Source organism: Papaver somniferum, chromosome 1 (genome assembly GCF_003573695.1).
Source record: "Papaver somniferum cultivar HN1 chromosome 1, ASM357369v1, whole genome shotgun sequence".
Taxonomy (NCBI): Eukaryota; Viridiplantae; Streptophyta; class Magnoliopsida; order Ranunculales; family Papaveraceae; genus Papaver; species Papaver somniferum.
The window spans coordinates 44578129-44599750 of NC_039358.1; the positions used below are offsets into that span (position 1 = coordinate 44578129).

At 34.6% G+C, this 21622-nt stretch overlaps 2 long non-coding RNA genes across 2 annotated transcripts; one reads left to right on the forward strand and one right to left on the reverse strand.

Annotated features, from left to right (window-relative positions):
- The first annotated feature begins 9614 nt into the window (after window positions 1-9614).
- Window positions 9615-12493, forward strand: LOC113284686. The gene is made up of 2 exons (XR_003328322.1): window positions 9615-10449; window positions 10799-12493. It is a non-coding gene; the product is annotated as an uncharacterized LOC113284686 (long non-coding RNA).
- Window positions 12494-17072: 4579 nt separating this feature from the next.
- On the reverse strand, window positions 17073-18313 carry LOC113328332. Its single transcript, XR_003349356.1, has 3 exons — window positions 18153-18313; window positions 17597-17651; window positions 17073-17211 (listed from the first exon to the last, which is right to left on the reverse strand). It is a non-coding gene; the product is annotated as an uncharacterized LOC113328332 (long non-coding RNA).
- Window positions 18314-21622: the final 3309 nt, after the last annotated feature.

Consider the following 21622-nt stretch of genomic DNA (forward strand, 5'->3'; position numbering starts at 1 on the left):
ATATTTCGAGAAATAGATAAGCGAGTTATACTCAGCTCGAAATAACAAATATGTAGGATATGAAAGTCTATATCGTTATACGACTTTTGTTTCAATAGGAGATAGAATAGAATATAATAGACTTCTAAGTGATAGATAAGTTTTAATCTCCACATACCTTTTGTTGATGAAGTTCTTCCGAGTTCTTCAGTAGATCTTCGCCTTCAGTTGTAAGCGCCGTGAAGTCTAAAGCTCAATTACACAATCTATCCTAGTTCGAAACTCCTATAAGTAAACTAGAAATCAATACTATAGTTTTATATACTAAACTTGACAAACAAGCTTGAGATAGCAACGCTTGCGAGTTCGACCGAGCAGTGCTCTAACTGTAACTATCAGTGTCAAAGTAACAGGAACATATACCTTTGGAGTCTTTTGAATCAGTATCAAGGTGTTTGGGACGGGTTCTGTCGAACTGAATCGACATGGAAGTTTGATTAACATGTTTGACGATGATCTTGATCTTAATCATGTTAGAAGAGTTATATAGACCATTAATATAAATTACAAATAGACCTAATAAAGCATAAAAGAAAACATGAAATGGTACACAAACTACACTACACAATCATAGATCCACTTACACTATAGGCTAAAAAAAGCAGTACAACATCACATATAACTTCAACCTTAAGTCTAACACAAGGAAGAATAACAGAAATAAGAATTAAAGCGGATAACAAAGCCACTCTTCTTCCGGTTGTCGGAGATGGAAACTAGTGCTTTGGCTGTGATGGAGATCAACTTTGAAAAGTATGTATGTGTTAATATATTATACTTATCAGGACAAGGAACAAAACGATCCAATAAGACCGATGCTCTACCAACAAAACTTTGAAAAAGTAATGGAAGAATTCACCAGAAAACCAAAAGAAAGACAATAACCAACTGAAAAACATGGAGATGATAGGGCAAAGGAGGATAAGCTATGGATGATTATTGATTTGCTCATATCTACTCCAAAGGTGTAAATCTAAGCAGAGTGGCGCTCATAGTATTAGGATTTTCGTCGGAGCTATTTTGGAGAGAGAGGTTTTTATGTTCTTTAGAATTAGTCACCATAATGCTATTTTGGAGAGAGAGCTATTTTTAGCGGAGTTTTTTTTTTCTGCCCACTTTGCGTTACTAATAAAGTGATTTGATTTTGAGTAAGCACAGATTTCCTTAATTATAAATGATATTTTTTTGGATAATTAGGATCTCCTTATAAAGGTACCAACAATAACGGATATTAATCAAAGAGAACTAATAACTACAATAATTAACCTAGTAAACCATATTGTTGCATCTGGTACATGTTTGGCGTAATTATTCATTTTATAGACACTTAAACTTGTAGGGCTAGAAGATATTGTTAGAGCACTGCTGGGTCGAACTCGCAAGTGTTGCTATCTCAAGCTTGTTTGTCAAGTTTAGGTGATCAAAACTATAAGTCTTGATTTCTAGTCTACTTATAGCTATGTCTCGGATTATGATAGAATGTGTAGTTTAGCTTTTGACTTCATGGCGATTGCGGACGAAGATCTACTGAGGAGAGCTTGGAGGAACTTCATCAGCAAAAGGTATGTGAGACTAAGTCTTATAGCTATATAAACATTTACATTATACATATTTGATATTTCGAGCTGGCTTTAACTCGCTTATATTTTTCTCGAAATATATGTTGGAAAGATTTTTGCTTTAACTATGTTCATCATTATTCTTGACGAGTTTAGTTGGAGACAATTTATTTGTTGGAAACTAAATAATGATTCAATGATCATGTGAAAATTGCCTTGAAACATCTTACATGATTTGTGTGAGACAATCATTTGATATAGACTCTGAATGTTTCGTACTGATCATTCAATCACTTGAAAATTATTTATAAGCTAATAGTTTGTGTGAGACAGCTATTGTCGTCTTCTAAGGATGTTTAAATGATTGAAATGAGAGTTTAAAACAATAACCATTGTGTGGATATAACACAGTATGCATACCAGTATTCAAATTGTTGTAGTATGATTCGGGTCCGGGAACCAAGTTTTCATACCAGTATGTGAACGGTTTCACCTGAGTTAGGTCTGAAATGACAGTATGCAAACCGGTTTGCGAACTGTCGGACATGACCAAAGTCAGGAACTTAAGTTTGCGTACCCGTTTGCAAACTGAGTTGGTTTAAGTTCTAAAATCGGTTAAGTATGATTTCATACTCATGAACAAATACGTTTATAAATTAAGGAATGCAATCTTTGCAAACTATGGCTAAATGTTCATGAATTGATTCTCTTGAATCAAATTCGATTTTGTTTCAGTTGTGTCTTGTATACTTCTATGAGAATATAAGCAATTGAACAACTCTATGAGTAACACAATTAGATTCATTTGATTATTATTTTATCTAGAAGTGTTATATGAATGTGGTTAAAACAAAAGTGTCCATATGGCTTTCGGTTAACTATTGTTGAGCCAACTCAATATACGCGTTTATGTACGATTACCTATATCTAAATGAAGGTATATTTCATTTGTGTGTAACAAGCTAAGACCATCTAATGGAGGAGATATATTGCTTTGGTTTTAAACAAACTTAGCTTGAATCTTAAATCATGATTTCATCTAACAATGAATATTGATTGCTTTGTTTCAAAGCTATCAAACCCTGATTTTAAGACTATATAAGGGATAACTCTAGCAACTGGAAAACTTAATCCCCACACCTCATGTGTAATATTAGCTGCGTATTAGAGTCGATTCTCCTTTAACCTAGGTTTTTCCTAGAACCATTATATTTTAACGACTTAAAGAATTCATTGGGATTCTGAAGCCATAATCAATTATTTTCTCTATAGTTGCGTGTTCTGATCTTACTTGTTATATCGTATTGAGTATTATCTTCTCTAAGATTTTCTCGAGATTTATCTACGATAAGTAAGATATAAAAAGTAATCACAAAGCTCTTCGTCTCATTCTTTGTGATTCCACAATAACTTGTTCTACTACCATATAGTTAAGTTATTGTGAGGTTATTGATACTTCTAGGCTGTTCTTCGGGAATATAAGACCGGATTATCAATTGGTTCCTATTCACCTTGATTTATGAAAACGGAACAAAACTTCGTAGGTATTTATGTGGGAGACAGACAAATTTATATATGAATAGACTTTTCGGTGGGAGACAGATTTGTTTATAAATTCTTTGACTTTGGGTCGCAAAAACTCTTCGTTGTGGGTAAGATCAGCTAAGGGTATCAAGTGCGTAGAGTCATGCTGGGATTCAGAGACGTTAGGAACGTGATTGTACCTTAATTAGTGTGAGACTTGGTTAGGTCTCAACTACATTCTAGTCTGAAGTTAACTTGTAGTAGGCTAGTGTCTGTAGCGGCTTAATACAGTGTGGTGTTCAAATCTGGACTAGGTCCCGGGGTTTTTCAGCATTTGCGGTTTCCTCGTTAACAAAACTTCCGGTGTTTGTGTTATTTCTTTTCCGCATTTTATTTGTTTATATAATTGAAATATCACAGGTTGTGCGCAGTTTAATCAATTGGTAAATCCAACCTTTGGTTGTTGATTGAAATTGATTGACACTTGAACATTGGTATTTGGTACCGTTCAAGTTGTTTCTCATGATAATTAGGCTCACGGATATCTGTCTGTTTGGTTTGCTGATTACATTGAGAAACACATATATAACTCTTATATATATTTCTTTGATTGATTCTGACTGTCTAGTTGATTCACTTGGAATTATATAGGAGTTAGTACATACAGATTGCCGAACGAAATATTGGGCGTGGTTGTTATACCCCCTCTTTTTCAATTGGTATCGGAGCAGACAAACACGTTAAAGACGTCATAAGTCCGTGTTTGTAGAAATCTGACTCTATGGACAGAAGTGCTATCTCAAACAACGCATCACCGGTTCAGAAACGTTCTGACTTGGTTCAAAGCTTTGGCTCTCTTGACAAATCTCTCACGTCCTCTTCATTGTTTGAAACTGTCTATAACTAATAAATACGCCTAGATGAACAGTTGGATGATCTTTCAGATGAAAGTGATTCAGATGATGGACAAGATGTTGATGAGGAAGTCTCGCAATACATCAAGCTTTTTGACCATCTCATAAAGGAAAAAAAGTCAATGTCTTGCTTGACTAAGTTTCTGACTCCTCTCTGTCTAGAAAACAAGAAAAATTAGAAAACTGTTTAAGGGTTACTATATTGTGGGTATAATCTTTTACAATCTCTTCTTAAAGATGTGCGTTCAAAAAATTCCGAATGTGAAAATCTTCGTCGAAATCTCTTTATGTTGAAAGAAGAACTTGCTGATTCAGAAGAAAGATGTAGCTCTCAAAAAAGTTGTTTTAATGACAGAGAAAACGCCTTTCGCTCACGAGAAAAATAATTGGAGGATGACCTAACTGCTGCTCTGAACAAGTTAAATATGCTGGAAGAAAACTTGAAAAAGTTTAACCTTAGTTCGTCAAAATTATCCACTATGCTGGGATCTTGTAAGGAACATCGTGATACACGAGGTTTGGGCTACCAAGGAAGCAAGATTGATATTGTTTGTACTAATAACAATTTTCAGCAGAAAAATTTCACTGATGGCAAAAGTGAAAAATTACCTTCAGCGGCAGAAGTTTCAAAGAACAAGGGTTGTCAACCTCTTGTTCATATGAGAACGGTTAATAACAGTCTCTTCAGATGTTATTATTGAGGAAACAAAGGTCATCTTGAGAGGAGATGTCGTTTTCGTTTGCGGAATGAAAAACTTCATAACATTGTTATCTGGATGTCTAAGGAAGTAATTAAACTTGTTTCTCATATACTAGTCTTAAATGTCCAACCCTCAGACAAGGAAAGTGCTGTGATGAGCCAATTCTTGCTTGTAAAGATAACACAAAGCCTTATTACAATTGTAAAAAGAATAGTGTTGTAAGGATAAATGACTGACATGTTGATCCATTGAGTAAGAAAATTTCAAACTCTTCTTCCGTGGCTGAAGGAAGTTTTGGATCAAAAGTGTCGACCGTTCATGAATATATTTATATCAATAATCGTGTTTCGGAACTCAAGACCAGTATAAATAGACTCAAGCATAGCATTAAGAAGGCAAGGAAGGCAGCAGCTTCAGGTATTTCTTGTCCTACTTTTATCGATTCTCTTGAGGCTAACTCTGTTGACTTCTCTGATGCAGTTCAAGGAAAAGTTGAGAATGTCAATACCCTTGATGAGCAATATGCTCGTCGAGTTACAACTTGACTACTTACAGTTATGCGTCCTCTTTGAGACCGTGTGAGGATGCACATGATTCTCAAGAAGATACCTTCTTCTTGACAAAGTGGTCTTTGTTGTATTTATCTTTACATAAAATAATAATCATCTTACTATTGAGCCTGGCTCCGGTTAATTATCAAACTTTTAATATAAATGATCGTTAACTCTTGAGATTATACTCTTTGTTGTTTGCTTTGAAAGAACTTCTTTTTGTTCTTCCTTTAAGATAATTTACTTGTTGTTTGTCAACAAATGTCTTGTAATCTAAATTCCTTTAGGGTAAGTTACTCTGTCGTAAGTTTAGAACTTGTTTTTTATCTTTTGTTAAAACATGCTTCTAAAATAGATTTCATCGGTTCCTTGGTTCTGAATTTTGGTTTATAACCACAAACATCTGTGCACTTGCTTCATGACCGAAGGTACGGTTCCAATATTGACAAGTTTGTAAAGATAAACATGTGACTCTAGGGTTTCCCTATGAAAAACACATATATATGCAGGGATTTTTTTTCTTATGATATATGCTTGTTCGTATCCTCAAGATTTCTCTCGTGATATCATGGAGTCCACAATGGATGGATGAAAAAAGGAAGACAAAGTTGAAAATGACAAAGTTATCGAGTTTCATGAGAACCCTCTTCGCATAACCTGCTATCATCCAGTTGATCATGAAAACAATCTTCCAGTTCAGATGTCATCTCAATTGGTTGGAAATCTTCTTCGATATTTTGGGGTTGTACATGATCAACTTGAAATTGCAACAAAGAATCTTGAGTTCCTGAAGACTGAACTGAAGAAAGCAACTGATGAACTTATTTCTGTTCGACCTCTGGTTGTTGATTATGTCTAAGTCCTTCAGTCTTATTCTTTTTAGAAATATTTTTAATGTCTAGAAAACTTCTTATAAGAATTTATTCTTGTGTTTTAAGAAGGATAACTAGGATTTGGAATAGCAAATATTATGATTACACATAGCTATTGCCAACGATTTTCATCTTGCAATGTTATAGATTTATTTATTTAAATTCTAAGTTATTTGGAAGATGATTTTGCAGTATTAATCTTTATGGTTTTATATATTGCAAAATTTTTATGGGATATGCGTGTTTATATCCGTGAACTATGATTATCTCATATATGTCAAAAGTTAAGTCTATTGTGTCATAATACAAATATTGATAAAAGATAGAATGAACTTTTGAATATTTCGCAGTATTGATCTTTCCCTGATCCACTTCTAAGTGAAAGTAATGTATGGCTATGTTGAGCGTTTCCAATTAAATTAATCATTAAGGTTCTCTTATCGTTAATTTATTCGAGTTTTCTGGATACAAATTCATGTTACATCTGATTTGTTAATGTCCAAAGAAATCCTTCTTTTTTTGTAAAAGTAAGGTTGCTCTTGCTGTTCTTTCGGGAATGACATTTTATGGGTGAGAGTTTTTAATTGAACTTGTGCTTAACTGCCAAAATCTTTATGGGGAGTGCGGTTGTGGAATATTGTAGGAGTTATCTTGTATCTTTATAAACTCCTTGATGAAGTCTATCAGAATAGACTTTTCTGTGGGAGACAGATTTGTTTATAAAGTCTTCGGCTTTAGGTCGTAGCAACTCTTAGTTGTGGGTGAGATCAACTAAGGGAATCAAGTGTGTAAAGTCCTGCTGGGATTCAGAGTCGTAAGGAACATGACTGTACCTTAATCGGTGTGAGACATGGTAAGGACTCAACTACAATCCAATCCGAAGTTAACTTGCAGTAGGCTAGTCTCTGTAGCAGCTTAATATAGTATGGTGCTCAAATCTGGACTAGGTCCCGGGGTTTTTCTGCATTTGCGGTTTTCTCGTTAACAAAACTTTTGGTGTATGTGTTATTTCTTTTCGGTATTATATTTGTATATATAATTAAAATATCACAAGTTGTGCGTAGTTCAATCAATTGGTAAATCCAACCTTTGGTTGTTGATTGAAATTGATTGACACTTGAACATTGATATTTGGTACCATTCAAGTTGTTTCTCATAATGATCAGGTTTACGGATGTCTGTCAATTTGACTTTCTGATTACATTGAGAAACAAGGATATAACTCTTGGATATATTTCCTTAATTGACTGTCTAGTTGATTCTCTTGGAATTATATTGGAGTTAGTCCATACATATTGCCGAACGAAATATTGGGTGTGGTTGTTAGACCCCCGCTTCTTCAGATACAAAGTTACCTTACCTTTCTCATAAATTTCTTATTCAACACAAGTCACATGCTAATGAATGAATTTTGTGTGAGACTGTAATTCCAAATATTTGTTGCATGTCTTTTCACTAATAAATCGATCCATTTTCATATTGTCCATCCCTTATACATAATAGTTTATTGTGCAATTTTATATGTGCAGCTGTGAGTTTTATCATGATAACTACAAAGATATGTATAAACATCAGAGAAGTTTGAGGTGATGGAGGAATTTGAAAAAAACTGTTAATTTATAGAAATTAGGGATCCTTTTCCACGCAGAAGAATATTACTGGAAAAAATGGTCGTCTTCAATGTACGGATTTAAGCTTGCTTCGTAACAAGCACAATACATCTAACGTGAAATCCAACAATAAAATTATTACTTTCATTTTTTTGGTAATGGAATAAGAATCGAGTAAACTGAATATTGGTCTTATCTTTTAGATACGAATTAATTGGGGATATTTTTGACTTTGATTCCCATCCATGCCCCCAAATATTAAAAAAAAAACATCAATTTTCTTTCTTCTGATCACTTTAGGTTACCAAACAAAACTCTTAACCAAAATTTAGTAACTGTTTTTTAGAATTTTACCGAAACAGAATATAGAACGACGAATGCAGTAATCATATCATGTTTTATTTTTTTTAAAAAATTATTTAAGATATTAGTTAGATGGTGCAAATTTGGTGGAATTATGGGATGAGTAGATTGATATTTTATACTTGCACATGCAAGTTGCAAACACAAAATGAGTAATGCATATGATGCTCAGCGTCAGAGTCCAACAATCACTTAAAAATTTCTAAAGGGGAAAAGGGTAATAATACAGATAGACTTTCTTAATGATCTAACATTTGCCCCATGACCTTAAATATGACACTCTAATCTAATATTTATCTCGTGACCCAAATTTATTTCGAAGATCTTAATTCTACTTTATTGGCAGAAAGTTTTGTAGTGTAACCAAAGTTATCTCGTGACCTAATTTTGTTTTCTGGCCCAAAAATTTCTTCTTGATTCAAAATTTACTACGTGGATTAAAATCCGCTCCTCAATCTAAAAAATGCATCAAACTAAAAATTTGAATTGTTGTCATAAATATATCATCATAATTCAAAATTTGCCCAACCACTCTCGTAACCAAATTTTGCACAGAAATTTCAAACTTGTCCTTTGGCTTAATATATGTCTCATAAATCAAAGGTTATATGATTTTTGCGAAAATTGCTCCACAAAATAGAGTCTGCCTCATGATTTAAAAGTTAAATTACATCTGATTCAAAATTAACACCATTAAAGTAAATCTACCACTTCAAACGAAAATCTCATGGATCATTACAAAGGATCATTACTCGAAATCTGCCATTGAGAATCATAATATGCTACATATCTTGAAAATGTTCATGGACCTAACATAAACCTCAACGATCCAAAATCTTGTGTGTGGTTTTGAAATTTACGCCATGAGCCAAAATTTGTATGTATCATCAAATTCATCCCGCAATCCAAAACTTGTCACTATGACACAAAAGTTATCTTGTGACTTAACATTCGCATTACAACCAGTGACCGTAAAATTTCCACCATGACGTTATATTTATCATATTCCTAGCTAGTCTCCCAAATTTTACCCCGTTACCTAAAATTGTGTCATGAATCATGTTTGGTATTTTGAACAAATTTAACCTCGTGACTCAAATTTGTTATTATAGCTGGGTGTGTTTTAAGTGAGCTCTCACATTTAGCTTTTACCCGCCTAAATTGAAAACAATTTTTTTTATGGTCACTTTGTGTCACCTAACAAAATGATAAGACTTTATATAATGATACCCAATTGTAGTGGTAAAATGATACGTAGCATAAGTACATCTGAAGGAATGGAGTATCAAAGGAAGATAAGAGTGCAGTACTAGATCCTATCCGAAGGTTCAAACAGAGCGATCATGATATCTACCACATCTGCCCAGAAGCGCGACACGTGGAAATGGAAGAAGGAAGCAAACGGTTGAGTTTGAAACATGCGACATAATATTAAATAATACTAATACATGATGCGCGAGGCAACCAGAAGGTCAGAGCAGTGTGAGACCTGATGGCAGAAGACTTTCAACGCACTCAAAACTCGGTTCAATAACATATCAGGAGATAAAAAGAAGATGTCGAAGATGACATATCGGATCCTTCCTCACGACAAGGGAACAACAACTTTGATAAATATATCCTACACTGTACTTATGTTATATGTGCAGCTCGCTTATAAATACCAGGCTGAATTGAGATAGAAAACATGTTATGTTCCATTGCATAAGAGACTATGTACTGTGAGAATTGCGTTTTATGAAATGTGAGTATGCGAGTTGTGTGAGAGTCGCACATGTGAGGTGAACTGAGTCGAGAGAATTCAGATGAGTCTGTCATGTAAACTATTCTTATCTTTCTTAATATTCAATCGAATACAAATTGTTCAGCAATGTAGATTCATTCTGAATCTAGTATGGTATCAGACTCAGAAATCATGAATTTCTGAGGGTATCGATCCTATCTTCCGCTGATTCAACCCTAAATTCTTTAACTCATCTTCCTGCTGTTGTCTTCCTCTTCTCTGCTGGTAGTTGTCATCAGAAATTAATCTCTGTGATGAAATTTGATCTGAGTTTACCTCTTAAAAGACAAATTCGCTTAGTTTTGATGTTTCTTTTCTGCATCTCAAGCAACAATTGACTACGTCTTGGTTGTTAAAGGAGTTTTGTCTGAAGATTCATGGAGTTTGGATGAAGATTTGTTACTGGTGGTTATTGGTGTGGAGTGAGATTTGATCCTGGTGCTTCACTGCTACGTCTTCAAATTGAATCAAGCATACTTCTCAGTTCTAGAATTTGGTTTTTCTTCTTCGTCAGGAAAACTAGGTCAAAGCTGGTAATCTCGAATTTGATCTTTTGATTACTTTAGATCTGATTTTATGTGTTCGATTTATGATTCACTACCTCAACAACGTTCAATTCCTCGTCATAATTTGTTTCTTCATCATAATTAGTTGTTTCATCTAATTTTTTAATCAATTTACTATTCTTGATTCCTGTTGCTATTTGAGTCTGAGCATGTTAGAGTCTGCCACAAATTTGATGGTTAGATGACAACTTAAAGTTGTTCCACTAAATAGATTCAGTAGAAGGTTGAGATTTTTGCTAGTGAAGTTTTGCTGCACAAATCTAGTGCTTAAATCGCTCATATTCATACTCATAACTCAATCCTTACTTCAAGACAGTCCTCACTTTCGTCGTGTTGAAAATCTTGCGTGTTTCAATGATGGAGCTGAGAGTGAGGAGTGGATTTGGAATTGGTTTGGTACTGCATCAGAGATCGGAGTTCTCTTTGTTGAATTTACATTCACTTCTGAATGTAGCCTGGTTTAGTTATCTTTACTCTTCTGTTGGTGAATAATATGGGTACTTTAATAAGTGCTTTCGATAAACTGCTTCAGCTTTGGTTTGTTGTTTTCAATATTTCTTTGCTTGCTAATAATGGTGTTTCAAGAAGATCACAGTTGCAGAGACTCGTGAGTTATTGCATCTCATTGTACAAGGTTGGTACACAAGTGACATTCCAAAATGTTTATATTGGTTACGACCGTGTAGTTCTTCTCCAGACCATGTTTCGTTTATCACCTACTAGTTTATGCGCACAATTTTGGTTACCTGTTGTTCCTTACTGTGATGTGCTTGTCAGTGAACTGGTGCTGCTATTCTTCAGTTGTTTTCTCATGGTCAGCAAGTTCAAATTCCACTACGGCGCCTATTCTGTCTTGCATACCGCTGTTGTGCCTTTTGCACTGAATTTTGGGATGGCAATTCAATATGAGAGTCTGGTGCTGAATCGGCTACACTTATTAGCTAGCTGCAAGTCATCAATTTTCATCATGCCGTGCACCTACTTCTCTTTATGAATCTAAAATGTGCAGGTCGTATAAGCTCATGCAGGATACAGTGCTACTGTTAGATGGGTTTTTCAGGTTGTTAATATTCAAGATGGTTCTGCATTGAATTTCACTGGTGCTAATATTGGTCCTTGGAAATGCATCCATACAAGCTATATTGCAGAATGCGTAAGTGACGCCAACAGCTCGTCCAATGGAGTCATACTTGGTTTGCAATTTCACTTCTCTGTGTTCAAATTACTACTGCAATCTTATCAGGACATTCTTACACTACAAGCTATTATATTTCTTTTGCTAGCAAGCTAGTGTAGTTACAGTTTTGGATGAACTTTTAGCTCAATTCTGGCAGGCGTAAAGTTACGGATATCAGTTGTGCAGCATACTGCTTCGAATACAGTGGTGCGGAGTTTCTCCACAGTATACAGGGGTGCCTATTCTTATGCAACTCATGATGGCCTTATTACACTGCAAGGAACTATTTCTACCGGAGCTTGCTATTTTTCCCGATCCACCAGCTGCTACATTACTTCTTAGTGGTGACATGTTCAACTGCCTTTCTCTGCATCAAAATGGTGGTACAGTTAGTTTTCATCAGTTGGTGTTCTGTTTTGCAGCTGTAGCTTCTGCGTCAACAATTCTGCATCACCCAACTGCCCCTTTTGGAGCTACTGTTTTTAGACTTATGGATTTCCACCTGCAACTACTACATCCACCTGGTATTATCCTTTTATTATATGCTTGACTCTTCACATCGCCATTAACTGTCAGCATAAGAGACTATGTAGTGTGAGAATTGTGTTTCCGATCTCAAGTTGTCTTTTACAGCCAACTTGACATTGAGGGAGGGTAATAGCATAAGAGACTATGTACTGTGAGAATTGTGTTTTATGAAATGTGAGTATGCGAGTTGTGTGAGAGTCGCACATGTGAGGTGAACTGAGTCGAGAGAATTCAAATGAGTATATAAACTGAGTCTGTCCTGTAAACCATTCTTATCTTCTTCTATTAATCAATTGATTATCAAACCGTCTGCAATGTAGATTCATTCTGAATCTAGTAAGCTTAACCGAGTGACTTGTAAGTGTGATAACGTGATAAGATTCATCTTTCACCTCTATGGACGTAGCTAATCATGCCGAACCACTTATATCTTTATGTTGGTCTCATATTTCTCTTTACATATCTTGATTTATGTTTTTACTCTGAATGTTAGATGTAGGATGTCAAATTTTCTACAATTATACCAACATTTGTGAATATTAATCAAAGAAAATTAGCAACTAATCTTCTAATCAACCCTGTAAACATTTGGTGCATGTTTGGTTGAATTAGTTAAATAAAACACTTAATTAAACTCTCATGACTATAAGATACAAAATTGCCTCTTTTTTTGCTCGAAACTTTTTGGCCAACACCAGTTACAAAATGAATCTTGTACGATTGTTAAAGGCATGCGTCTCTTTTCATAAGGAGGTACCAATCCATACAAAATAAAATAATCCTGGTCTATGATGACAAGAGATATTAACATTTTATCAAAATTCAGTAAATGGATAGTTCCAAAATATTAATTCTTTTGTTCGGACGTTTAGATAATATTTAAAACTCTTCACAATTATTTGATTTTGGTGTATTGATGATAAAATTTGAAACTTTGTGAACCAAGAGGGACCTCTGTCGACGAATGATAATTGTTTACTCTGTGAAGTGTATAATTCCCTAAAAGACAAAATGCAAAGCAGGGAGTTCAGATTTTGGTGCTTTAGGGCAATTTTGCCTTCCAAATTTCGTTCTTCTGTTAGTTTGACCAGAAAATGGTATGCTTGACAAAACAGTGGCGGAGCCAAAAAATCTACTATGGGGAGGCGAAGTTTGTACAGGGTAGTTAAAAAGGCAGAAAACACTTGGGCTGGACAAAAATAACCCTGGCATAAGCAAAAATGGACTTGGCAGCCAGCCCAGCAGGGTAGGCAACTGCCTACCCTTGCCATTGTAGCTCCGCCACCGAACAAGAGTTTCTTTCTTAACTGAGATCTTCGCTTCTACAAGTCCTCGTATCACTCGAGTCTTTTTGGTTGAGGGAATTATCTTTTTTTTTTTTATAATTATTTATTATTAGATAAAGAGTACTACATTAACTAGCTGGAAGCCTAATAAGCTAGGCTCCAACAACGTGCTACTACATTAATTAAACAGGTTACTGTGCTAGCCTACCAGCGAGCATGAGGAACCTAGCCAAGGGAGTCGAAACGGATGGGGGGTTGAGATTGTGTCACAGGGGAAAAAACTAACTCTACCTTCCATGTTAATTCCTGCAATATTACGCAATTGAGGGCTTGAACCTAGGACCTCCTGGAGCGCATGAAACTTGGAACAGGGATAACCAGCTGAGCTAGGTGGCCGTTAATTGTATTATTAATTGTATTTATTTTATCAAAAATATATAAAGTGATTATTAATTGTATTTATTTATTTATTTATTTTCAGTATTATTAATGATAATAAATCAGGTATGATCAAAACTGAAATTACAAACTTTTGGTTGGCAACCTAGCAACAAGATGAGCTCCGACACCTTATTAATTGTATTTATTTATTTATCAAAAACTAGGTATCACCGGGGCCGTAAGGTCCCGGCTCAACCTCTCCTTTTAATCTTAAATGTACATATTTTATTTTTTGCAACAAAAAATACTACAACACAGTTAAAGTATCCAAATACTTTAAAAAGACTACAACTTAGTCAATTAGATCCCATGTGAATTGTGCATCATAAGTGCATAAGTAAATTAATAGAGCCATTCCTCTAGTCAAAATAATGTCGCAAACAAACTAAAAATTATTGTAATAATAAGAGACCTTAATTCAGCGCTTTCAACCCTATATTAGAGCCTTAAATCAACTGAACATTAGCCATTTAATTTAAGTAATCAAGTATCCAAAGTTTTATCAGATGCAATCAAAGAATATTTATTCCCGAAGTCAGGCAGAATCTTCATACTTGTTTCAGCTTTCTCCGTTTTCCTCTTCTATTCTTCATGGAGTCCTCCAAAGTTTCCAGAAGCACCACCTTCAGTGCGACTTTGTCGTATATATCAATGCATATACGCGACTTTTTAGAAGTATGCTGCAAATACACAGATCAACTGAAGACACTGATGAGTCCTGAAAATAAAGAAAACATGGAAAGTAATGCTAAAACATCTAGGAGTTAGACCCAATCATGCACTTCCATAGATAATATATGTACTCCAAAACGTCAAACAAATCTACATATGCAAACTCTAAATTTGGTTTCTCAATGATGTGTACACTGGTCAATGAACTGTGCCAGTAAAAAACTAATCCATATTCATGTTTTTTCTGCACTGGTTGGATCACTACTAACCCGATGATCTTATAATGTCTCAAACATGACAGCTACAATTGGCTGAAAAATACCCAAAATTCTTAAGGTCTCTTAATGCATCAGGAAGAACCTAATGAATTCACTCCACATATAGGGAATGTCAGTGAAATATTATGGTGAATAGAAGTATCTTATATAATGTTTAACTTGCACAAATAGTGAGGGCTGCAAGCATTGTACGTTCAGGATGTTTGTACTTGACTAAGATAGCTTGGGGGAAAGATACACCATAAGTTGGAGTCAACTAAACTCTTCGAATCTAAGTGCATTGTGTGGAAGTGGACGCATAACAATGAACAAAATATAATTGCAAAATAGATAAGGTATGTCGAAAACTCTTTTTCTCATTCTTTTAGTTTCTCAAGCTCATAAGTCGTAAATCGTTCCGTGTAAACCATGATAGTAGCAGTTGCCTCTTCCTGATTCTACTCTGGATTGACAACAACGTTAGTTGAAGCTGTAAATATACCTCAAATCTTTTAAAATGTAAATACAACACAAAAAAATTCGGGATAAAGGCAGTAAAGTTCAAGGCATTTAATCAAACAGTTTGTTTCCAACCAAATTGTGAATGGCAGTATTTAGAATGCAAGACTAAACACAACTGTACAATTACAAAGAACAACTACATATACAGTTGGGTAACTTCTTAGGCATACCTCAAAAACGTCAATGAAGTATTGTTTCCTACGAAACTCCCCTGTCCATTCTGTATAGTCTGCAGTCTCGCACAAACAGAGCTATAAATATGGTTAGTCTCGTTGATCTAGTTTAGTTAAGACATAGAAGAAGATATCCATGGAAGTATTGATCTGGTTTAACATGTGAGGGACAAACTTTAACAATATAAACATTCAAGTATGTTGCTTCCTTGCATTGGAATCAAGAGCCCTATTTATGTTGTTGTCAGAAATACTTTTGAGTTGTTGTTTGCTAAATTCAGAAAACCCCCAACTCACACTTTCTTGAATACATCACGTATAGCTTTAACATACCAAAAGTTAAACAATCAGTTCCCCTCGAAAAGCCGGTGCTGCTGTAGTACAGTGGTAAAGTCACTGGGTGATGATACCAGTGACCTGAGTTCGCAACTCGCTAGCATCAAATTTTTTACCTTTACCGATAAAAAAAAAGTCAAAACAAAATAAAAAAGAGATAAAGCTACAAACACTGATGAAGCTAATAACAATGAAACCATACTAATTACTATTAAGTTTCAAAAATCAAACATAAATCTGAACTGGGTGATTTGTTGCTCAGAGAGGCAAAAGAGCGGAGAAAGAGTGCTTGAGAACTCTGTATTGAGAAATTTAGATTTTACATGAAGGATCCGCACCAACCCCATATTTCGTTCACCCACACCCCTCACTAAGTGCAACTATAAAAACTGGTGGGTGATCCATGATTTCCACATTCTTTACTTCATATACTCTTAGGACATCCTACAGGTGTACATGTGTAGAAAATTGACAAAGAAATAAAGAAATCATACTGAGAAACGTCTCCCTTGTTTTCGTGAAACCTGAGCATCATGCGACTTAGTAGTATCTGAAGTGAGTGAGAGGACAAAAATATTTTGAAGTCTTAATGCACAACTTCTACTATTTCCAGAACACTTATAAAGCAATACAAAATTGCTCTTTAAAATCAACTCATGCAACTCAAGCTAAAACAACCTAGTTGAGAAAATCCAATGGCAATTAAAGGAACTCGGGCTCACTTGGCTGAAAGTATTACTCTGAAATTAGTATTCCTTTTGAGTTTTGGTTTTCAATTGATTGCATGCAAAATCTAATAGCTTAGACTATAAATAAATAAATAAATAAATAACATTAAGTATAGCTATGCTAAAATTTAATGGCTGAAAAAGACCTCATGAAAGTTTGATGTAGAGTCCAGTACTTGTGAGATTTTCGTCCTCTCCTGAGCCTCGACTTCTCCACACGACTCATTTTTTCCACCAGAATACTCATAAGTGTACTTCAGATACATCTTCCCACCAAAAGATACCTTCATTTCTTCAATCACAGGCAGATAGGATTCCAAGGTTTTAAAATCTCCTCTACTCCACAATGCAGTACATCAATAATTCTTTTGATAGTATTCAAAAATGTTCTTCGCTATTTATACCCCAGAAAGGATACTACTAAAAATGAAAGTTCCAAAAGACTAACTTGATTAAAAACATAAAACGGTGTTGTAGATTTTATTCTTTTGTAACTTTTTGCATTTGCAGGCGAGCTACTTTGGAATGGAAAGTCTCAAAGAGTTAAGGATATTAAAATATTAGTTTTCTAACAATTGCTTTAATGACCGCTGACTCTATTTTGGAACACTGCAAAAAAAAAAGAAAAAATAAATAAATAAAACATTAAGTTAGCATTACCATCGTTAAGGATATCAATTACCAATGTCGTGGCAATGACGTTTGAAGTTCTTGCATATTATAGAATCCTAATATGGCTGCTGGAACGTACCAAACAAAAATAAATCTAACATAAAGACACAAAACAAATAAGACTTTGGATCGATTTAGTTGTTGAATTAATGATCTTGTTATCATCAAGTGAGAATTATTCTTCTCATCATCAAAGTAGGAGATGAAAACAATCTTATGAAAATGCACCACTAAATTATAAACTCTTATAAAGAATTGTTTTGAATCGAAAGTAGCAATGGAAAATAATGGGGAAAGGTTGACGTATCATTTATAAACTCACAGATGGAGGATCCTAGGATTTTTAATTGCACCAGTAACAACTCCTGTTGGTCTCCCTGCTAATACCAAAAAATAAAAATTCTTAGATAGTTTTGTCCCAATTTTCAAACGAAAACTCAATTATATGCAAACAATAGGCCTCTAGTAGTATGTGTAAGGAACTAATGAAGGCACTTTAAATCCTAGTAAGCTAAAAAATATGCATATTGAATGCCATTGTCCCCAGGTTGTTATCCAATCCACAAAACATAATTGAATTACCCAAGAATTTGTAGAAACTCATTAACAAAATTGCAGAAATAAAAAAACTAAATTAAAAAATCAATTAAACCCATTAAAAGAGTAACTCAATAATTCGAAACAAAAAAACAAATAAAAAAGCCCTAAACACAGTATAAGAAATTGATAAATTGGTATTTCTTAGCAAGATAACACAACAATCAATTAAAATCAAACAATATATTTAAAGCCCCCAAATAAATCAAACCCTAGGTTTTAATTTCTTAAATATAACTAAATATAACAAAATTCAATTACTTAGGAAAATCTCTTCTTACCTACCAAATCCTCTTATGCTCAACTAAAATCAACAAAAAGATGATGAAGATATTGCAAGGATTTGCTCAAGCCTCTATGGGAAAAGGAGAAGTCGATGGAGGCAGTAACGTGGGACCAAAGACAAATTCATTATGTTGAAGAAAAAACCTCTCAGCTTTGCTAAAGTGGGAAAATAGAGAAAGAAATTTCATGTCCGTCGAATGGAAAAAACATCATCCGAGGAATCCCGGACATATAATGAAATCGGTGCATATAATGAAAAGAATAAACGATAAATTTAAATTTTTATTGGGAAAAAAAAATCCACAACTGAAAATTTAAAATTACCTTTTATGAACAAAGCAAGGATATCCAAGAAGCAACTTTGGGCTACCGTGTTATCCCTATGAAAACAATCTTAGTTATCACCTGAAGGTTTACCCATCGAGAGATAATAAGACAAATGCCTTCTTAAAAGCTTCTCCAAGACCTTAGTCCAATTCCATATTTGTTGGAGCCCTATTCTGGGAGCATCAAGTAATGGAATCATGAGCATCAAGTAATGAAATCACTATTTTAACGATCAAAATCCTGCAAAATTTTAACCCCGACTCAACCTCTAATTAGTTTTATGTGTTATTGTAGAATTTGATATTCAATACAGGGTTTTCAGTTTGGTATGTTCCGTGAAAATATTTAAAATATTATAAATATGCTTTTGTGTGTTATTCAATGAACTCGTCATTCTTCAAATAAGCCTCAAATTTCTAAAGGAATAAATAGAAGGAGACGATTTGGGTTTACTTAAATTCAATCAAAACAGGTATGGTGGTGTTGATGATGATGTCAACTATTTGATTGTTAATTCTCTTTAGAAAAACTCAGTCAACCCAACTACAACCTCACAACCTCAGATCATGTAATTCAACATGTTGGAGTTATTCATATGCACCAATGACTGACTTAGAGCCCGGAATTCTGATGCTCGAACAAAGTAAATTTTCCTTGGCTATCTTCTTGCTATTCTTCTTGTTTAGTTTCACATGTAATAAAACTATTGCCTCCATGGACCGAATCGATAATAGTAGAACAAAGAATGCAACAACAACTGCGACATTAACTGACTTCACTGTGGTACATATCATAATCCATGTGCAGTGGCTTGTTGCTCCTTGATTTTTATAGTCCACTGCACATTTTATTTTGAGTCTTACAATCAATAGTCTAAAGTATTTGATTTATTCCCAAAATGCTCAACTTAAGCTGAGTGTCCCCTGAGAGGTAATGATTGGGTAAGATTGTATTATGATCTGAAAATTGTCAACCATTAATTATTACCTCATTATAGCATCTCTGTTCATTATCATTTGAATGATTGTGTATTATATTTTGCATTAACCATGTATATTTAAGATCACAATACATTCTTCAATGAAATTCGTGGAACATCTGCAAATAAAGGCAAGTAGTGGCAAGGAAATAAAATTTTATGATAACGTACCCAGAATGAGTTGGTACAAGTCCCAGTTGAAATCAGAAAAGTCGTTTTCATCAGCTAATACTACCGGGCAACCATTAGCTTATTCAACAAATTCCAAATGCCGGGTACGGCATGTGCAAGTTTTGATAGAAGATATTATGTAACCTGTCTTGCATCAAGTCAAACCACCAATCTATTATGACAGCTGCACAGAAAACAACCAACCTATCATAGAAAGTAGTAAAACAATCACCCACGTAGGAAAAGAAACTCAGTTTGTATAACCTCAATAGGTAAATGACGGAGTTTCTTCTTTAACACTGAAATACTCAGCAACTGTTGCGGCACCGAGAACTGTTGTCCTAATCATAGGCATAAGCATGCTGCTCCCAACCTACACAATCTCATCAAGATGAACATTCTTTTGTAACATTAAAAATGTGTTAGATCCTGTCCTGAACTCAAATTCCCTCTCCGTCCGATACATTTTTTATATCCAGATAAATGTGTAAGCTATTAGAGCGAGGAAGTTTTGTGGATTCAACTTCTGCCCGCAACTTTCCAAATGTTGACGTTACTCATGTTTACATTGAAAAGCTATATAACACCGGTCATAGTGAAATTATTCTCGTGTACCACACACCCTATACGCAGTCTCAAAGTAATATCAATACACAAAGCATTGGTTCAGTCACTGTCTGAGGGATTCGAACCTACAACCTCATGACTAAATCCATGTGCTCTACCTATTGAGCTAACACAACCAAAGGGATGGAGTACAATACATATTTGCACTTTACTCCTTTACGCTATTACTTCAATCAATTTTAAATTAAAGAACATGACTTAGTTGATCATCTACATCTTACCAAGGGCAGATCTTCCTTTGCCTCATCGAAACGAACGAACATGATGTTGTGAATCGAATACGCGACCTTATGACATGGAGTCCAACTTCAAAATAAATAAATAAAAATAGATGTAGTCAGATGAGCTACCATTATGGCATAGATACATGTTGTGGACATGTAAGCAAGAGAGTTTATGTATACAAATATTTGTTCATTGGGCTGATTATTAAAGCCACCACACAACAGAAAATGATACTATTGAGATACATATGACTGTACAGGAAATTTCATTCTAAATCTCCAGCGACACGAATTTTCATCTACAGGCAAACCGATAAACATAGGCTATACTCTACGAGAATTTTTTTGACGGGGGCGTTTTTGGATGGGGGCATGGGGGACAAATAAGATGTTTACATGTGTCCTTCATATTAATTGTTTTCACAAATCCCGTTTCCAGAAATACCAACCATAAAATATAAACAATTATGATAAACAATATTTTCTCCAAAAATACATTTCGCTTATATTTTTAGAAACAAAATTTGTTAGAAGCAATTAATTGGAAATACACATGTCAACATCTTATTTTTCCCTCATGCCCCCATCTAAAAACGCCCCCATCAAAAATTTCTCCCTATACTCTCCTCTACTGATACCCCAATTATTATGTTCCATAAAATTATTGTCTTTCTCATTTTGAGCTAAACCTATTTCTTCCTAAAATTCTTCCTATACAGATCCCCTAAATCAAGCATAAGAACCACCTGAAAACTATTAAACTTTTGAGAAATAGAGAAGGGAAATCATATAAGAACCCATTTTATTCATTAGACCATAGAACAATGTTTGTAGATTCACAGATACTGCAATTGATCGAAGAAGGGAAAAGTACAAAAGAGTTCAATAGTGATAGTACAACTTACAGATTATTTGAGTTGTTCATTGTGCTGATCATAAGAAATACCGCACATCAGAATTTACAGTGGGAGATAGAGTGATTTAACCTATAATGGTACCTGCAGATCCTTCGGCATTCGAGGTTAGAGGGATTTTCTGTTAGCATTGGAGCACCTTTAGTCCACTCCATATAAACCTGTGAAAATTATAAGTCAGGAAATACCTGTCAAAAGTGTGTATGTAACATTCTCAGATACAT